Below are 9,101 nucleotides of genomic sequence, written 5' to 3' on the forward strand. Positions count from 1 at the left end.
TAATGGCCCTGTTTGGTCATCAGTTATCCCTAGGTATCAAGTTTCATTGACAGACCCTTATATCAATGAATTCTTGAATGCTTATATTTAGTTTTATGGTTTTAATGTTTCCCCATAGTCACAGATCGCTCAGCTCCATGCTTCTACATGCCTGAGATTTGTCTCCACTTCCATGCCTCCTCTGAATCCAAAATTAACTGGTAGAGCTTTAAAAGGTGTTATTGTTGGCCCTGGTAACACTGCTCCCCTACAGATTGGTTTTGCAGAATGTACTCTTCCAGAGGAATGGAATAGTACTTATATTCCACTTTCACAGAAATATCCTCAACTGCAAACCTCTAAAGTTCCTCCGAAATTGTCTCTCATCCATCATCCTGACGGATCCACTGGTCTTAAATTTACCACTCCTTCACTTACTAGATCTATGTCATCCTTCCCTAGATCTACAATCTTGGGTGGTAGGAATCCACATATACCCCATGTTCCTAGAAATTTATCATCAAGACATTCTGCTCCAAGAGAGGATCATAGAAAATCTACCTCTCAGCTACCTGATGATTGTCAGTTCTGTGTTCCATCTTCATCTTCTACATTCCAGACTGATGAATCTCCTAGCTCTGAAGTCTTTATACCTGATATCAAAAGTTTCTCACTTCCTAGAGCTCAGTCAGAAGTTACTGCAAAAATACCAGAAAGATATTTAGAATCTGGAAATTCTAGAAGGACATTTAGCAATGGAACGAAGAAAGCAGATTTCCAATGGTTATCTATGAAAGCAACTTCTGATCCAGATCAGAATGAAAATGAAAAGCTGCATAATTATACAAACTACCAAATAGTTTGTATGCTTCAGAATATTGATGATATAGCCCGAGATGTTTTAGAAATCAAAGAGCACATCAAAAAGATGCATACTGGTTATGTTGAGACATTGGGAATCCAAGATGAAAACACAAAAAAGTTGAATAATATTCAGTCAAACATGGGTATTATCTCCAAGTCTTTAGAAAATCTTACAAATGCACTCCCCACTCCTGCTTCTCCACCTCATTATAGAGAAGTAGATGTCTTAAGTTCAAAGCCGAAATTCTCCTCCAAATCTGATGAATCAAAGCAAATACTTTTTAAAGGGATAGAGAATATAGATAAAGCCAGACTTGAGAAGATCAAGAAAGGAATCAATCTAGCTAGAGAAAAGACAGAGTTGATGAAGAATAGACTAGCTGATATTCCTTCTGTTGAAAGTCTAAGACTACCAAAGAACTATGTTAGCCTTAGTTCTTTGATGAAACAAAATGGCCAACCATCTGCTCCTTCAATAATGGCCATGTCAGGAGTAACTGGTGAGAAAACACATGGTGAATCAAATTCTAAAAGATACAGAAGTGATTCATTTTTCCACTCCAACAAAGGGAAAAGAGGTGCCGGTGATACCAATGCACATGAAGCATCAGCACCCAGCCCGTTCAGCAGATATACTGAAAATCTGCAATCTGTACCTATAAGGCTAGACAATCCTGCTTCCAGAGGATATGGAAATTCATTGTTAGTAAATATTGATTGCCTTGATTATAATGAAGTAATTGTTGTTTTGCATAATGTCCATGCTTGGGCATTACAGAGGAAAGCCGAAGCCAAAGTGTCATGGTCTGATGTAGTTACTCAGATTGTATGGTCTTTTACTGGCATACTAAAGCAATGGTGGGAAAGGCTTGCAGAGGAAGAGAAAGATCAAATAGTTGAACATAGTATTGATCCATTAAGAGCACTGTTTGAAGCTTTAAAACATGAATTTGTTGGATTAGTCCCTGAAGATTCAGCCCATCATTCACAGCTATTTCTCTCCCAGAAGTTATGCGACATTGATTACTTGCAAGAGTATTTTTGTGTTATGCAAAAACTTCTGTATCAGGCTAGTGATCCACATAATGTTGCCTATCTGAGATATTACATCCAGTCTATGCCTGGAAAAATTCCTGATCTAATTAACCAGTACATAGCAGATCATAAAGTAAATTTGGAAGGACAATCATTTGCAGCAATTCACCAATTGATTGTCACAATATTGCAGAAAGAATGTGCAGAGAGCAAAGCCAAGAAGAATTTTTCAAAACAGATGCACTTTAGCACAAAGCTTTGCAATAATTTCAAAGAAACCTATAATTTTGGTTGTCACAAGAAAAGTGAAAGAAAGGTTTCTAAAAAGACAAAGTTTGATAACTCTTGCTCCTGCAAGGCTGATAAATACTTTCCTAAAAAGAAAAAATACTTTCCTTCCAAAAGATCATTTAAAGGACGAAGGGTAGTATTTAGGAAAAGATCAAAACCTTCTAAAAAAGGTGTGTGTTTTATTTGTGGTAAAGAAGGTCATTATGCTAACACTTGCAGAGAAAGAAAGGATAAAAAGCAGATGAAGATAATGAATATCTTTTCTACAATACATGATCCACAAGATTGGGATCTCATATCCCACTCTGATGGAGAATATTTTGAAGTTTCAAGTTCTTCTTCAGAATCTTCGGATAGTGAAATTCCTGAAATCAGGAAATTAACAATTGATTCAGAATCATCTGATTCTGATGAAACCTTCATTCCTGATATTAAAATGTTTAGTTTGAATTCCTGAGGAGAGATACAAGCAAAGATTGCAGCAGTCAAAGCTGATCTAGCACAGTTAGATCCAGTTCAGTTTACGGCAAGAAGAAGATTGACTGAAAAACTTGAAAATCTTGAGAAACAACTGCCATCCAAAAGGAAAGAAAAATTTTCAGAGGAAGAAATAGATGATGATGACTTCATCGAAAAAGAGTTCGATTCAATGTTCAGACCTTTGCATATTTCAGTATCTCCAGGTATGAATCAAATTGATGCTCTTAAAAAGAAGATCACAGATTTGGAATCTTCAATTCACCATACAAGGTCAGAAATGTTACAGTTGTCTTCCAAACTTCAAATGCTTATTTCTGATTATGATGATTGTAATTCCAAATTAACCAGCCTACTGATGAAAAATGTGCCAGTCATGGAAGAAATATCCCCAAAGAAAAATTTTGAGCTTTTTAATGTTATGGGCATCGGAGATAGAGTAGTTATTCCAATAAGAATTAAAGTCCCTAGCATTAAACCGTATACCTTATATGCTCAAATAGATTCTGGTGCTATGAGTAGTTGCTGCAAATATAAAGCTATTCCTCATTATTATTGGAAGCCTATTAAACTCCAATTCAGGGCTATCACTGGTGATTTAATGGAAATAAGTCACATAGCTCCTGAATTTCCTATTTTCTTGAACGATGTCCAGGTTTTTGTCACTTTGTATAGTTTTGATACTGGTGCTGATGTTCTGTTAGGACAAGATTTTCTGAAGAAATATTTGCCAGTCACTTTCGGACAAGATTATGTTACATTCTCCACCACTGCTGGTCCTATCACAGTCCCTGCTTCTAGTGACTATAAAATTAATGTGCAACCTGAAGAACAGGATCCTCTCCAGTATAGTCTGCAAGATCTGACCAAGATTAATAAGATCGTAAAAAAATGCAGAGTTACATGGTCCCAAAACTTTGCAACAAATTTCTGATAAACTTCGTGCAGATTGTACTTCAAGTAGGCCAGATGCTTTTTGGGCAAGAGAAAAGTATTTTGTTGCACTACCTTACCGAGAAGGATATATTCCTAAGCCACAAAAAGCCAGTTCAAATCATATGAGTCCAAAAGAGCAAGAATTATGCAAAGCAGAAATTGAACAATTGTTAGAACAAAAGCTTATTGAATCTTGCAAGAGCCCTTGGGCCTGCCCGGCTTTTTATGTCAATAAGCATAGTGAGCAGAAAAGAGGCAAGAAAATGCTTGTGATTAATTATAAGGCTTTGAATGATGCTCTTCTTCCTATTCGATATCCTCTGCCTAACAAAGAATTATTACTTGCCAAAATTGCTAATGCTAATGTGTTCAGCAAGTTTGATCTTAAAAGTGGATTTTGGCAGATTGGTATTATTCCTGATGACAGGTATAAAACAGCCTTCACTGTTGCTCATGGCCAATATCAATGGACTGTGATGCCCTTTGGTTTGAAAAATGCTCCATCTGAATTCCAAAAAAGGATGGAAGACATTTTTGGTGGGGTAGAGTACATTATTGTATATATTGATGATTTGCTTGTATTTAGCAGAGATGTAAATATGCACAAGACCCATTTAGAACAATTCTACCAACTTGTATATAAGCATGGATTAGTACTTTCAGATTCAGAAGAGAAGTTTCAGATTGGAAAAGTCAAGATTGATTACTTGGGTTTACACATAGAAAAAGGACATGTAGAACTTCAACCACATGTGCTAATCCATCTATTAAAGTTTCCTGATATAATTGCCAATGTAAAGACCCTGCAGAGATTTCTTGGATGCCTGAATTATATAAGAAAATTTTATGCTAACCAATCAGAGGATACAAATATACTGCAGGACAGACTAAAGAAGAAAGGTGTCAGATGGACAAATGAAATGACAGCAGCAGTAATTAGTATTAAGAGTAAGCTTAATGATTTGCCAAAACTCAAGCTTCCTGATACTAATCTTCCTTTTATACTTGAAACAGATGCTTCTTATCAGACTTGGGCTGCAGTTTTGCTACAAAAGCATGGAAGAAAAGAATTGGTTTGTGCCTATTCCTCAGGATCTTTTAATGACACAGAGAAAAAGTATCCTTCTTCTCATAAAGAAATACTTGCAGTAAAGAGAGGAATAAAAATATTTCGCTTGTTCTTGAAAAGTGTTAAATTTATTGTCAGAACAGATCTAAAGCATATGAAACAGATGTTTGCAAACAAAAGATTGTTAGAAGAATGCAGTACCAGAGTACTAAGATGGGCACTATGGCTAGAAGGTTTTGATTTTGATATTGTTTACAAATCTGGTGGAGAAAATTATCTTGCTGACATGCTTACCAGAGAAGGTGCTCAAGAAACCAAGGAGATCAAGATGTTCAGACCACTTAACCAGCACGAAGCTTCCACAAGTCAGTCCAGTCATGTCGAGTCTAAAAGAGTTAAGTATGTTACAGTCTGTAGTAACTGCAATTATGAGTTTTGTCCAGAATGTCTATCAAAACAGGTCCGAGTCTTGCCATTATGCTTAAGACAAATCATTCTGCAAAAATGGTTTGATTCCGAGGAGTCTAGATGGTCATATACAAAAGAGTTACCATATAGGATTAGGCCATGGCGTGTTTATTATGCATTGTCTAGGGAACCAGATCCTGTTTATTTTGGGTGTATTCAAAATACTGACTGGACATGGGCAGACTACTTTTCCATTCACCAAAGAGCTAGGATACATGGTTCAGTTAAGGTCATATTTTATGCTAACGCTATAGATACCTCAAACAATTGGTGGAGTCCATGGTTTAAGCTATTCATGTTTAGATATTTTCCTAGAGCTAAAAGCATTTTCGATAGGACTTTTGCTGAGTTTGTCAGAATCTTTCATTGGGAAATGCATGTAGCTGTCCAAAATGATTTCGTCTTAGAGTTTGAATTCATCCACAAACACACAATTGTCATTCCTAATGAAGAAGATGAATCCTTTAAGCTTTCTGTCAGATTCAGAGGATTGATATCAGTGGACCCACATGACAGGCCAACATTCGTGTTCACATTTCCATTCTTTTGTTGTACCAGAGATGTAGCACCATATTGGCTAGATGAATCTGTCGCATACGAAGTGCTGGCTCCAAACAATGAAGAGCTAATTGAAGAATTAATAGAACAAGACCAAATCAGGCTTGGCCATAATAATCCAGCTGTTCCAGATACTCATGCACATGATTATGACGACAGGGCTAACAGTGACTGATTGAAGGGATCAATCAAATGAAATCCTTTCATATCCTGCTTTATTTGTACATATACTACTCTTCGGTTTCCATGGGATTTACTCCGAATAAAATCTCCACTGTGTAATTACTTTTGTATAAGAGCCGACGGCCTAGATTCCGGCCATCTTTTCACTTCAGAGATGTCATGATTCGGTCCCCATATGTCTTAGCCTCCAAGGGATGAGATAACAAGTGGTTGTCCCCACTTGCCCGAATCTTTAGGACTATTCATTACTTTTGTACAAAGTTCTTTAGTTACTCGTGATAGACATCTTGCATGATGATCTAACGAATCTTTTAAAGTTTCAAGTTCCCGGTAAAACCTTTCATCGGATGACCTGCCAGGATATTATAAATACTAGCATTGTAAGCTCATTAGGGGCATTGGAGTCTTGAGAGTTTTGAGAGAGTCTGAGTAGTGTTGTAGTCTGAGTGAAGTCTCCCTGCTCTGCATCTGCGAGAAGTTTTCTCGATCTGCTTGCATCACAGAGTTTGACTCTATAGTCTGTATTGTGAAGTTTGAGTTCTTTGAGTTTAGACGAGACGAGATCTCCCTGCTCTGCATCTGCGAGAAGTTTTCTCGATCTGCTTGCATCACGGAGCGCTAGTCTCATATCTGGATTCTGTAATTATCTGAAAAGCAAATATATCTTGGCACATCTTTGCTGCATATCTGGTTCTTTACATTTATGGCGCTGTGAAGGTGAAGGACTACCGTGTTTGCTTTCCTGGTGCACAAAAGCTTTGATTCTCCTCTGTTCAAGTGCTTACTCATACTTTCCTTCAATGGCTGGTTATATGAATGAGTTTTCTCTTCAGAAGCCTGAAGACAGAAAGATAGCTCATAAGAATCGATGGTCTTTTATGAATAAGTTTTTAAATAAAAACAGAAATGAAGATGTTCTCTATGATGAAAAAGTATTACTACAAGAATTTGAACCACAGCCTAACTGGACATTGCCAGAGATTGATATTGATAAGCTCTATAAAATGCCTGTTTTCCAGTTTCGAGCTGCTCAGTTATTTAGATTTACATCTGTGAATATTCCTATTTCCACTGGCCAGTCTGTATATCAAATCCTACTAATATAGCCAGAAGATATCAAATGGGGTTTAGAAAATGGTTATAGATATATCCATATCGGTATCGTACAATTTGGAATTAATCCTCTAGTCCGTCCTGGTCTAAATACTTCATGCTTGACATGTGTCCTTGATACAAGAATGAATAACTTCGATGACGCTTTATTGGGAGGATTCCAAAGTCCCCTCAATAATGCCCCTGTTTGGTCATCAGTTATCCGTAGGTATCAAGTTTCATTGACAGACCCTTATATCAATGAATTCTTGAATGCTTATATTCAGTTTTATGGTTTTAATGTTGCCCCATAGTCACAGATCGCTCAGCTCCATGCTTCTACATGCCTGAGATTTGTCTCCACTTCCATGCCTCCTCTGAATCCAAAATTAACTGGTAGAGCTTTAAAAGAAGGTGTTATTGTTGGCCCTAGTAACACTGCCCCCCTACAGATTGGTTTTGCAGAATGTACTCTTCCAGAGGAATGGAATAGTACTTATATTCCACTTTCACAGAAATATCCTCAACTACAAACCTCTAAAGTTCCTCCGAAATTGTCTCTCATCCATCATCCTGACGGATCCACTGGTCTTGAATTTACCACTCCTTCACTTACTAGATCTATGTCATCCTTCCCTAGATCTACAATCTTGGGTGGTAGGAATCCACATATACGCCCTGTTCCTAGAAATTTATCATCAAGACATTCTGCTCCAAGAGAGGATCATAGAAAATCCACCTCTCAGCTACCTGATGATTGTCAGTTCTGTGTTCCATCTTCATCTTCTACATTCCAGACTGATGAATCTCCTAGCTCTGAAGTCTTTATAACTGATATCAAAAGTTTCTCACTTCCTAGAGCTCAGTCAGAAGTTACTGCAAAAATACCAGAAAGATATTTAGAATCTGGAAATTCTAGAAGGACATTCAGCAATGGAACGAAGAAAGCAGATTTCCAATGGTTATCTATGAAAGCAACTTCTGATCCAGATCAGAATGAAAATGAAAAGCTGCATAATTATACAAACTACCAAATAGTTTGTATGATTCAAAATATTGATGATATAGCCCGAGATGTTTTAGAAATCAAAGAGCACATCAAAAAGAAGCATACTGGTTATGTTGAGACATTGGGAATCCAAGATGAAAACACACAAAAGTTGAATAATATTCAGTCAAACATGGGTATTATCTCCAAGTCTTTAGAACATCTTACAAATGCACTCCCCACTCCTGCTTCTCCACCTCATTATAGAGAAGTAGATGTCTTAAGTTCAAAGCTGAAATTCTCCTCCAAATCTGATGAATCAAAGCAAATTCTTTTTAAAGGGATAGAGAATATAGATAAATCCAGACTTGAGAAGATCAAGAAAGGAATCAATCTAGCTAGAGAAAACACAGAGTTGATGAAGAATAGACTAGCTGATATTCCATCTGTTGAAAGTCTAAGACTACCAAAGAACTATGTTAGCCTTAGTTCTTTGATGAAACAAAATGGCCAACCATCTGCTCCTTCAATAATGGCCATGTCAGGAGTAACTGGTGAGCAAACACATGGTGAATCAAATTCTAAAAGAGACAGAAGTGATTCATTTTTCCACTCCAACAAAGGGAAAAGAGGTGCCGGTGATACCAATGCACATGAAGCATCAGCATCCAGCCCGTTCAGCAGATATACTGAAAATCTGCAATCTGTACCTATAAGGCTAGACAATCCTGCTTCCAGAGGATATGGAAATTCATTCTTAGTAAATATTGATTGCCTTGATTATAATGAAGTAATTGCTGTTTTGCATAATGTCCATGCTTGGGCATTACAGAGGAAAGCCGAAGCCAAAGTGTCATGGTCTGATGTAGTTACTCAGATTGTATGGTCTTTTACTGGCATACTAAAGCAATGGTGGGAAAGGCTTGCAGAGGAAGAGAAAGATCAAATAGTTGAACATAGTACTGATCCATTAAGAGCACTGTTTGAAGCTTTAAAACATGAATTTGTTGGATTAGTCCCTGAAGATTCAGCCCATCATTCACAGTTATTTCTCTCCCAGAAGTGATGCGACATTGATTACTTGCAAGAGTATTTTTGTGTTATGCAAAAACTTCTATATCAGGCTAGTGATCCACATAATGTTGCCTATCTGAGATATTA

The sequence above is a fragment of the Pinus tabuliformis genome, chromosome 1_1 (genome assembly GCF_031772625.1).
Source record: "Pinus tabuliformis cultivar Carrire ecotype Pingquan chromosome 1_1, CPIR1, whole genome shotgun sequence".
NCBI lineage: Eukaryota > Viridiplantae > Streptophyta > Pinopsida > Pinales > Pinaceae > Pinus > Pinus tabuliformis.